General features: G+C 38.5%; 1 long non-coding RNA gene across 1 annotated transcript; it reads left to right on the top strand.

Moving 5' to 3' along the window:
• Positions 1–5,595: 5,595 nt before the first annotated feature.
• LOC125613735 lies at positions 5,596–11,852 on the top strand. Its single transcript, XR_007344300.1, has 3 exons — positions 5,596–5,700; positions 10,781–10,787; positions 11,842–11,852. It is a non-coding gene; the product is annotated as an uncharacterized LOC125613735 (long non-coding RNA).
• Positions 11,853–12,611: the final 759 nt, after the last annotated feature.

Here is a 12,611-nt window from a genome sequence, read left to right as displayed (position 1 = left end):
TTTTTTTTTTTTTTTTTTTGGTACTAGGGATTGGACCCAGGGGCCCTTAACCCCTGAGCCACATCCCCAGCCCATTTTTTAAAAATAATTTATTTTGAGATAGGGTCTCACTAAGTTGCTTAGGGCCTCACTAAGTTGCTGAGGCTTTTTTGGCTTTGAACTTGAGATCCTTCTGCCTCAGCCTCCTGTTACATCTTTTATGTTCTTCTATTTTATAAAATATTTGTATACAATATGTTTTTAAAGTTATATTGTGTTCCATAGTATGAATAAGCCATAATTTATATAATAAAATCTTAATTATATAAATTATGTTTATTTTATAAATTTAATTTAAATATTTTGCTTTTATAAGTAAAATTTTCACTAGTTATTTAAAAAAATCTTGGTCCTCATCTATGATGGAGATTAGTCTGTAGATGTGATATTGCTGGATCAAAGTGCAGAGACTTTTTAAATGTTGTTAATGCACTCTGGAAAATATTCCTTTTTAAAACCTGTATCCTTAGCAAGAGATGAGAGTACCAATTCTTTGCACCATAGTTAATGGTATATAGCATTGTTTTCCTTAATCTTTGTCAATTAACTCCAGATGGGTTCATATTGTTCTTCTTCAATGAAGTGAAGAGGTTTTTTTTTTGGCTTTATATATAGCCCATTTTCACTTCTTCTTTATCCTCATTCTTTGTCCATTTAAAAAATTGTGGGTATTCAACTTCTTTTTCTTGTTGAATTATAAAAGTTCTTCAAATATTAATGATTATTTTTGTCACTATTCAGAGACAAGAAAATGCAATAAAAAATCAACTGAGTATCATCAGAAAAAGTTAACTAATTTGTTGTTCATAGAAAGCAACTAATATAATTCAGCTGAATTATACTACTGAAAGTTTGTAAAGAATCAGTATGTTTCCCTTTCTAAAACTCTAAAACTCTTTTATTTTGAACGAACTTTAGTCCTTCTCTGAAGATCAAGAGGTTTGTGGTGCCTCAAAGTGATTAATCTGAATTTTCCATTATGTCAAGAGAACGAGATTCAGAAAGCCAGGAGTCCTGGACCTTAGGCCCCTTTTTGAACAATTGAGACTGATGCAAGGAATTTAATTCTTTCAGTGCTTTGGTTTCTTCATCTTTAAAACACAAATAATAAAAATAATCTCTGTTTTTATGGGGTTTCTGTGAGAGATAATATGCATGATGGTCAAGCACACAGATTTCAGAGTGTGACCCTCTGGGCTTAAATTCCCACTCTATCATTTAATGGCTATGTGACTTGGGCACGTCTCTGGTCCTTAGTTTCCTTATCTGTAAATGAGGGTAATAATAGAGCTTAACCGGTAGGTTGGTTGCAAGGATAAAATGAATGAAGATAAAAAGATGAGAGAGAAAGGGGGACACGGAGGAGATAGACAACATGTAGATATGATCTCTGAGTATCATCTAGCTGGCATTTAGAACAGTGCCTGGCAGGTGGTAAGCTCTATGTATTAGCACAATAATCATTATAATCAAATAAAAAGAACTTGCACATTATGTGCTCTCTTAATGATAGCCCACACAAATGTCGGTGGTGGAGGCTATCACTACCAGAGAGGCCATCAGTCTTTGTAGTCGTACAAAATTGGGCTGAGTCTTCACCAACCCCAGATGTACTGTGGAGATGCATTTCCGAATAAGGCTCTGAAATCAGCTTGCTTTTTCACGATTCACCTCTTTCTACTGTGGAGTACAGGAATCTGCACCAACAGTCTGGGTTTGATTAGCCAGATACTAACTACAAGACTCGTGTGTGAAAGAATTACTTTGCTTCGGCCCAAGGCTCATCTCTGGCAGGCAAGCCATACAAGTGTCATACCCAAGGTGCTCTCCGGTGGGTTATGCCAAGTTTGCTTTCACAAAGCAGAAACATTAAATTGATTTTGAGAGTCATTGTCTATAGCTGGGTTAACTCAATTCCATGTTCTTAGATTTGTACTCTGTACCAGAGAACAGAGAAACTTTTGATCTGAACTCTTCATTTGAATCATAACTAATATAGAAGATGATTAAAAGATTCTCTCAGCATTTTGGTCATTTGATCAGATTCAACTCCCACTTTCGTCCCCACGATTTACACTGTGTAAAAGAAAATACACCCATATGGAATACGCTTGTGAATCGAAAACAAAGCCAGTGCCCAAAATACAAATCAAAAACACTGTCTAGAACAACAGGCCTCAACTAATGAATTAAAATGATTGCCGGTTTCTTTAAAATATTAAGCCCATCGATGCTTGCCAAAAACCCCTTGGCTAGCTGAGGGATTCAAACTGCATTGTTCAGCTGGAGTTTGAAATCCTTTCATTCATCATTGACATGTGGGAGACAAGACAAGGTTTTTGACAAAAAAGGGGATGAGGCGCCAGATGGTTTCCATCTGTATCGCCATTGATTGTAGATGAAAACCCACCTTCCCTAATCGGAAGGCTGTGTGATAGATAGAAAATGAATACCCAGTGTTTTTAAAGAAGCATAATCGCCCCTTCCCAACCATAGATGTATAAATATTAATGAACACAATCTGGTTCTAAGCAAATTTAGCATGAACTTTTAGCAACCCTCCCTTGACAACTTCCTCCCTTTTTTAACTGAATTAAGCTTCTAAGTTCTGTGATTAAAAATAGCAAACCCTGCACTGAAGTTGGATCTGTGACTGGGGAAAACCTCTCCCTTCCAGCGAGTAACCAGTTAACACAGTTCATACCATTGTGTGCCTCTTATAACCAAAAAAGGGTCTGAGTTGGAATGGGTTGGAGCCAAGTGTGAGCAGTGAGACACAGAGTCGATACAAATAAGTGGGAGACTGATCGGTAACCTGTCATTTATGCCAGGTTCTATTTCCAAACGGACTTGAGAAAATTTGGAGATTGTTAACACACAACATTAAAAGACAGTTGTTCAACAAATTTCTATATCATATTTTAACTTTCCAGTAAACAACAGAGAATATTAAGATAGTTTTTATTACTAATATTCAAAAGAAACCATTAGATGCCTTCTTAGGACGTTTGACCTTGAATGTTGCTATTACACTATTTCTAAGCAAGACTTGCAAATTGTCTTTCTTCTTTGACTCACTCCCAGAAGTTTCCCTTAAAGATATCAGAAAGAGACTTATATTTGGAAATTTCCACTAATCTCTTTCCTTTCCTTCCTTTCCTTTAAGTTCCAACAAGAAAGGTTTGCATATTTGCTCTAGCCCATGTGTCTTTACTCTGTTGAGGCAATGCATTTTCCAAGAAGTATATTCCATATTTTCACCACTAATGGTTCCCTGTGGATCTCAGTGGTCAGAGTCTTAGAGCAAAAAATGTCAAATCAGGCCAAAGATAATATGAAAAATTAAATCCATATACTCGGCTATAGTCAGTCATGTGGCTGAGAGTAATTAATCTTTTTTTGACCTCTCCCTTAACATGTAGTGTTCTCACTATGTCAATAAACAAGTTGGTATTGAGTACCTACTATGTTCCAGGGCCTGAGGTATGCACCAAAGACCCCATGACAGACAGTGTTGCTGCTCTCAGGTACATATGTTATTTCAGAGTCATCTATCAGATACTGAGAAAAGAATGTTCTTTGTCATATGACAGCAGCATCGTGCACAGAGTTCAAAGGTGTCTCCACCTCAAGAGAGCAAGCCCATCTCTTGCCCCCAGTTCCTTTTGTGATACGTTTTCATGGGGGTGATTTGCCAGTCTTACCAGCATGTTGGTATTTAAGGTTCAGCTTCATCAGTCTTGATGAGGATTTTTAACCTTTCCTGGCCCAATTTGGTTGTCACCAGCATGGTCAGATGTCAGGATACATCAATAAAGCTAGAGAAGAGGATGAGCTAAAACTTTCTAAGAAAATGCTGAGCAAATCCAACTGAATCTTTGGTCATGTTCTGGGCAAGAACAGGAAGGCTGGACCCACAGCTGGGGCCAGATGGTGCAATGTGAGAAGCACATGACAAAGAGGAAGGAAAACAATTCTTTCTCTCCATTTCTTTTGTAATTTTCATCAAGAATGAGCCTCAAACTGCAAAGAAAAGTCTTTAAGTGGGTTAATTTGAGAAGTAAACTAAAAAAAAAATTGAGAAGATGGAAAGTGAGCATCTAAGTGAGTCTACATCTCTAGACCAGGTGCTCTCTAGAATAATGGGGGGAACAAACAAAAAAAAAACAACGTATAAGAAAAGAAAATTTTGTTCTGCTTATCAAAAGAGGGAACTGGCACAATGGTAGGAAAAATGCAGGTGTACAAAGCAATATCATAACCATAAAACCCATGATTCTAGTTCACATTTAAAGACATGATTTATTAGTACTATTAAAAGAAAGTGATGATGGAATCAACAAGGGGTAGCAGGAGGGGGTTGGGAAGGAGACATCAATAAATATATGATAGATATGATGTGTGATATTTGACATGTGATAGAACCTATACTATATGTTGAATTATATATAATATATAATGTTTACATATAAAACTTGTATACTAGTGGCGTTATATGTCTACTTTAGCAAGGTGCTTGACACAGTCTTGAAAGATACCCTTGCACTTAGTGGTAGAATGTGGCCTAATGACATCGAATGAATGAAAAGCTGAACAATTATTAATCAATGTCAGTTGAGAATAAGGTATATATAGAGATGCTGTTGAAGTCTCTCCTGTTAAAAGTCTTATTAATTTGGGTGAAGATGAGAAGATAATATAATGATTGTAAACAGTGAACATAAGCATGTTTCAAAAGGATTCTGAACAAATGGGTAAAAATAAATTAGATAAAATTTAGGGAAGAAAATATAAAGTACTGTATTTAAGGTAAAAATTTGAATTAGGAAGTGCAGGGTGTAAGTTTGGGAGAAACCTGAATGACTGCAGTTGAACAGAAAAAAAAAAGTGAGTCAATAGAGTAGCATAGTGGCAAGCATGAAAATAATTTTAGAAAGAGCAACAGAACATATTCCTTGCCCTATTCATTCCCATTATCAGTTGTCATCCTGGTGGTGATGGTGACTTCATCACACATTAGCATGTGCCATAAGAAGATATTATGATGAGCAAGTAGAGATAAACCTGTTTGTTTTGTTATTGATCCATTACGGAGTCTAAGAGGATGCACCTAAGGAACTGCCTGACTTGGAATCTAAGTGAACTGTGGAGTGGAAGATCCAGGGCTCTTAAAGGAAGCTAAAGAATGAAAATGAAAGAGGGGAAGACAGACAAGCATAGGTGCCAATACAGAAATGACAAATTGTCCAATGAAATAGAATGGAGACTGACAGCAGTCCCAAATATATTAATATTTCATTTGTGAGAGGCTTGGCATTGAAGATCCAAGGGGAACCCAGAGACTACCCAACAAATTATTCTGCTCCAATTGTTTTTCATATGGGAAACAACAGCAAAGTCAGATCCCTACCTCACGCCATATAACAACAAAATCCATTCCAGATGAATTACACACTTACCGATAACCAAAATTTTAAAACATACGTAAGAAAACATATAGTAGGAAGGAAAGGATTTCTTAAGCAAAATTTTAAAATTACCATAAAAGATGAGGTCAGTAATTTTAACTATAGTAAAATTAAGGTCTGGATGAATGGTTCCTGCAAAGAAATGTCATAAAAGAGTTGGTTCTTGGGCTGGGGATATAGCTCAGTTGGTAGAGTGCTTGCCTTGCATGCACAAGGCCCTGGGTTCAATCCCCAGCACTACAAATTTAAAAAAAAAAAAAAGAGTTGGTTCTTCCATCAACAAAGTGGTTACCCAAGAACGCACAATCCACATTCATAAGGCCTTCCATGGAATGGGTTTTAGAACTGAATCCCTTGGGCACTCAGAGAGATCCAGGAATCTTTTATGAAGGATATGGGAACTCTAGATGTGTATGTCTACACCAGATTCAATAAAGCTGTCTTGGCCAAAGGAATATAGAATGTCTCATAACTTACTGCTGTGAAATTGTCCAGAAAATTCACCAAACAAGCTCTCTTCATTGGTTATCTATGTACCCGTCACCACCTTCAAAACCTTATAATCATTGTGATTAGATCTAATCACTGATTGTCAAATTGTCAAAAACAGTAATAAAATTGCTAAAAACAAAAAAATGGAAGGACATCTGTTCATTTTAGAAGATCACAAAGTGAAATGGAAAGCCACAAAATTAGGAAAGTTTTGCAACACTGGAAACTGAAAAGGGAGTAGCATTACTGTGTCCCTCCACACACATACCTACAACTACTATGAATCAAGAGAGTAATGGGTGAAGACAGGAACAATAGTTCATAAACTAGGAAGCATCAATGGTAAAGAGAGGAAAAGATGTTCAACCTCATTAGATCTCAAGGAAATGCTTTTTTTCACATCATAAGATACATTTTAGATGGATAAAAGTCAAGAGTCTGCCATTACCAAATGTTTGAAAGGATGTGGAACAACAAGAACTCTAGTGTAGGGTACTGCTTGCTGAAGGGAGTGTCAACTGGTTCAACCACTTCAAAAAGTAATTTTAAATTACATAGTAAGGAATGCATTTACCCTCTGATTCATCAATTCCGCTTCTAGAGAAAGTCTTATTCAATATGCACCAAAAGACAATTCATACCAGCATCTTTTTTTTTTTTTTGTAATAGGAAATCACTGGAAATAAACTCCTCAAAAGGGAAATAACCTGAAATTTCACACATAGGAGAACAACAGAATATTAGTTAGCAGTGATAAACAGACAAACCCTAGCTTTATATACTGGATAGATAAATCAAAGAAATACAAATGTGACTGAAAAAAACAAATGGCAGAAAAGCATATATGGCACTTCCTTATTATGAAGTCCAAAGATGAGCCAAAATTTAAATTATTAGCCAAAAATGTGTATTATTCAGGAAGACATACACAAAACTAAACAAAACACCCCTGCAAACTAAATTAAACTAAAAAAAATCCAAATAATGAGTTCAAAATTCATCTTGTGGTTATCTCACTGAAGAAAGTCAGGAAATAGGATTAAGGAGGAATACTGTGATCAATAGCAAAATTACTGGTCAAATTCTACCTCCTAAAATGGACATTGGCTTCTGGAGAGATTTATTTCATTATTAAGCTTTATAGCCTACATATATGCTAGAACGTGGAAATTTATTTATAAATCAAACTAGGGAAAGAAGGTGGGGGAGACACCAAGGAAGTCTGACCTTCTTAATCACATCAAGGCTGACCATGTTGGCTTTGACAGAAAACCCTAGGCATAAGGGCTTGCTTTACGTTCTCCACACTTCAAAGGGGTTTTCAGTTAAACTGCAGCTTAAAAGAGAATTTTTTTCTGGAAATTAATTAAGTTAATCTCACACCACTAGGACACAGTTATAGAGGTGCACCTTTAAGAGAACAGAAGCTTCCACCACATCCAGCACTATTTAAAGTATATTTCAATATCAGGTTCAATTCTTGGAACTGCATTTTATGAGGAGTGTTTGATAAACAAGAGCTTCCCGTGAAAGTTAATATAGACACTGGGGTATCAAAAATCCATTTCACGTGAATGGCTAAACGAACTTGAATTTGAAATTTTCGGCGGAGAAAAGCTTAGGAGAAATGTGATAGTTGACTTCAAAAATTAAAAAGAAAGGCTGTGAAGTTTAAAAAAATTATCTTTCTTCTGCATATGGAGTGGCCACCCACTGCCAATGGATAGAAATGTATTGAGGTTGACTTGAGCTTTGAAAATTAAAATATCAGCTCACAGCAGCTAGCTGGATGACTAACTCTGGAAGGTAGCCTATTATAGGCCACAAATTTCATAGAGTTGATAAAGAATTGGTATCCTTTAAAAATGATTATAACCTCCATTTTCCTTATAATGGATTACATCTTCTAATCCAGACCACAGGCTTAGCATATATTGTATCTTTAAAAAAATCTAAAATACAATTTTTTTTACCTTGAGATAGTGGTAAAGAATGAATAACTCCACTATTAAATAATTACCTAATTCCATGGAAGTTATTTGGTCTCTCTAAACCTCGGTTTCTTTTATCCCCTATAAAATGGGGATAATAAGAGCCCCTATCCGTGACAAGCTGAATAATGTTCCCCTTTCTCAATATGTCCATGTCCTCCTCTCCAGAACTTATAAATATGTCACCTTGGGTACCAACAGGGACTATGAAAATGTTTTAAGTCAAGGATTTTCTTGTGATGATATGTTTTAGATCATCTACCTGGTGTGGCCAGAATAGTTCCAAAATTCCTTATAAGAAGGATACAGGAAGATCAGAGGCAGAGTGGCACAGGCAGAGGCTGAGATGCAGCTTTTATTAAAATGGAGGATGAAGCCATCAACCAAGGAAAGAAGCAGCTACTAGAACCTGTAAAGGGCAAGAAAATGGGCCCTCCCCTCAGAGCTTCCAGAAGCAATCAAATGTACAGACCCTTTGACTCCAGTCCTGTGAAACTCGTTTCTGAATTCTGACCTCCAGAGCTATAAGAGAATACATCTGTGTGGTTGGAGCCACTAAACACATAGTCATTTGTTACAAGCAGTTTTAGCAACCCTCCCATGGGGGCTCTTGTGGGGATCAAATGAGATAAGACAGTACAAAGTTCCTGGCTTCTACTGCTGTCCACCTAATGTGCCCCAAATGAAAGTTGAACCTCACAGTCAACTGTACTAGTTTGCCCTCAGTTGTTTTTCCTCGTAAGGCACTTTCACACCTCTCTGTACATTAATGAGGCGGGAATGGACCCTGCATGGGACTCAGGAGTTCACAGCCATGCACGGTGAGGGACTGACAGCCACTCCACTTCTCCAGGACTCTGTTCCTCAGCTATAATTAGAGACTGGAACATTGCAGCCCTGAAACTCAGTAAGTCTGTGCTGACTTAGGTAGTCCAATAAATGCTTTCTCTGTTTACCTCCTGGATCTCTCCAATGGTTAAACCTGTAGCTAGTGTCAGAATTCTCAAGTGCCACCTGCTCCTAGGTGATCTTTACTTTAGGTGTTGGTTAATCAGGCAGGATTAATTCCATGATTAAAACCAAAAATGAAAATGAAAAGAGGGATTAGTGGTCCTTTGTTTAAATTTATGCTTTTTTTTTTAAAAAAAAAGGTAGTCAATGTTTTACAAATTATGTTCTAAGCAAAAAATTCTAGCTTTAAAAGTGTCCATATGGATTCCCCTGGCACCTTCTGTCTTTAATGCACGGCGGGCGCTTTCAGGAACAGGGCTGGCTGGCCGTTCTCACCGAGTGTTCTGCCAAGCTCCCATCCTCCTAAGTGGCAGGACGTTTGACACACTTTCCCTTTTGCTAAAGGTGTAGATAACGGTACGCAGGGATCAAACATGACCAAAATAGAACCGACACCAAAGGGCCATTGAACACCAGCCTCCTTTCATGTCCCCACGTTCTCCAACTCACCAAGGAGAGAAAGTCTGTGAAAAAGCTTTGCAGTTCATAAATTATTCTGTAAAAGCAAACATTCCTATTTATTTTAGCTCAGCACAGAGTGGGGTTGTGACCGAGACTCTAACAACACTCAGTGGGTAGGATATGTAAGGGAACTGTCACATCAACAAGAGGGAATCTACACAAAGTGATCTTGAAAGAAGAACATGTCTTAGCCAGATGGAGAAGATGAGAAGGACACTTGGGGAAGAGGGAGTAATATGTGCAGAGGCAGAGAGACATCTTCTAAAATTGGAAAGAGTTGGTGTGTGAGTGGCATGTGGTGAGGAGGGGGGGTCACACAATAGTAGATGAGGCTCAGGTCAGCTGTGTTGAGTCCATGCTTGCCCTACAGAATTTTTGACACTTTATTATGTTGTGTTCAGCAAGTAAAGACACTACTGTCATCAGGGAAATGCTCTGCGCAGATTGATTTTTTTAGAAAGAAAAATAAAGCAGTGGAAATACCCAAGATGTGCCAATACTTTAGGGGCTTTGGGTGTGGGGATGGAGGGAAGGTGCTGAACCAGAGTAGCTTTCACTGAAAACAGGTGGGATGTTGGGGAGATCAAGTCTGCAGTGATCTTGACACTTCCCCTCGGCTGATGCAGTGCATGTGGGCAAGCCATTGAAAACAAGAGCAGAGGAAGAGAAAACCAAGTGTGGGACCACAGACACTCAACTGAGAACAGTGGATGGATGGATGGTGGGTAGAAAAATCAGAACCCCAGAGAAGAGCTAAATGACACAGAAAAGGAGACAGGAAATGCATGGGCACAGACACACAGAAGGACATGAAAAAATAAGGTGATTTCAGAGAACCCACTGGGGAAAGATGGCCACGGAAGGGTGCTGGCCATCTGCGACCTGAGTGGCAATATGGTCCAATGGGACAAGGACAGAAATAGGTACTACAGTGGAACACCTAAGTTCCCAGGGCGCTGAGCATCCCTATGTGGAGGTGAACATTTCTTCTCTCCCTCACTTGATGAGACAACTCTCTCAACATCTGGTTTACACCTTGTCTGAGGTCTGGGCATGTTGCTACATGGAGTCAACCTCATATTCCCACAGTGCAAGAAGTCAGAGCCCAGCTGCAGCCACACCACTCAAACACTTAAAACCAGATCAGTTCCAAAAGCATTAAAAAAGCAGGAGACAAAACAACGAATAATGCAAGCCCAGCAACGAAACCTAAGCTTAGTTATCAGAAAGCAATCTGAATTTCAGTCATTCTGGCACTGTCCTTGATCCTTGATCCTGAGGTCACAGTTCTAGATGCCACTATTAGAATACGCGCAGGGACACGGTCCCTCCACATCCTCAGCCTGTCCACAGTTGAGGAGAATAGATGATTGTGCCTCGGTATAATTCATTCTCTTTCACAGAAGTAGAAAATAATTGTAGCTGAAGTGACTAGAGAAATCAAAGAATTACATACTTGCTTATATGCACAATAATCATTCAATGTGCCCTTAGGAGCTGTGGCAGGAAGAAATGGAGATTGGAAGAGAATAAAAACTGATGTACATACACTGAGAAGGAGATTAGATGTAATCCAGGGTGAGTCACAAAACAACAGAATTCCCATTTGAGGAAAGAGAGGAAAGAAATAATTGGAATGACAATCAGTATGTATCTAGGGGTAGGCACAAGGGCTGTGCTTTTCCCTGTGTTACGGTTTCGATGTGAGGTGTCCCCCAAAAGTTCATGTGTGAGACAATGCATGAAGGTTCAGAAGAAAAATGATGGGGTTATAAGAGTCTTAATCCAATCTGTGAATTAATCCCAGTGATAGGGATTAACTGAGTTACAGTAAATGAAGCAGCAGGGTGTGGCTGGAGGAGGTAGAACTTGGGGGCATGGCTTTGAGGTATATATTTTGTATCTGGAGAGTAGAAATTCACTCTCTCTGCTTTCTGATCAACAATGTAAGCTGTTTCCCTCTGTCACACTCTTCTGCTATGATGTCCTGCCTTACCTGGAGCCCTGAGGAATGGAGCCAGCCTTCTATGAACTAAGACCTCTGACACCATAAGCCCTCAAATACACTTTTCCTCCTCTACATTGTGCTGGTTGGGTCATTTAGTCAGAGCAGCGAAAAAGCTGAGTAAAACACCCTGTCATAAGGAATATGCAAGGGAGGTTGAAAGAGGTGTGACTTTTCTAAGGATAATAAATAAATAAATAAATAAATAAATAAAATTACAGAGAGGAAAGCCCAGTGGTGTAAGGGATGTCAGAACAGTTACACACCATTCTATGTTCTTTGCAGTCCTCTGGGAAGAATGGCAGATGAGTTTTTTCGATGCCCAGCAGCCAAGAAAATAAGCTCTGATCCAGGGCTTGACTAAGAAAGACAGTCAGAACTCCAAGTTCAGGTTTCTTAAAACACACACACACACACACAGACACACATACACACACACACATATAGACATAGATGTGGGTGTAGGTTTAGATACACAAACATGTTTCTACTTTTTGAGTTTTAAAAAGCATATCTATTTGAGTACACTGGAAGATTAACTACAGCGATGAGTGGTTTTTAGCTTCACTCTGGGGGCTAGCCGTCCAAGATAATGACAGTTCAAGTTATCAGAAAGCAATCTGAATTTCAGTCATTCTGGCACTGTCCATGATCCTTGATCCTGGGGTTCCAGTTCTAAAGTTAGGGTGTCCATTTTACCTGGATCGAGTAGACTGGAAGATCATGTACCCTGAACCACCTGGGTCCAGCTTCCTTGAACTCCTCTGAGAACTTCTCATTTTCCAGGAAGGATTCTCCTTCTCTGTGTGAAGTGTAATAATAATTGGAGCTCTTCGTATTAAGATCAAAGAACCAGCTAATCAATGCTAAAAATAGAAAAAGACAGAAACATTTCCAGTTCTCAAGTCTGGCTGGTGCAGAAAAAAATCAACTTAGAGAACGAATACCTTTAGGTCTCATTACACAGGGTGGATTCCAAACAAATTATTCAGTCCCTACATCGATCAAATGTGTATGGACCAGGACCTATTCTCCATGAATGAATGAAGAAAAAAACCCAATGAATCTTTGTTATGTCTCTGGATTTAATTAAGTATCCTGCTGCCTACATGCCCCAGGCCAGAAAGGAGATAAGGAGGAGAA

The sequence above is a fragment of the Marmota marmota genome, unplaced genomic scaffold (assembly GCF_001458135.2).
Source record: "Marmota marmota marmota unplaced genomic scaffold, marMar, whole genome shotgun sequence".
Lineage (NCBI taxonomy): Eukaryota > Metazoa > Chordata > Mammalia > Rodentia > Sciuridae > Marmota > Marmota marmota.
The sequence above is the reverse complement of the archived record's forward strand: the minus strand, read 5'-3'. Positions and strand labels throughout refer to the sequence as shown.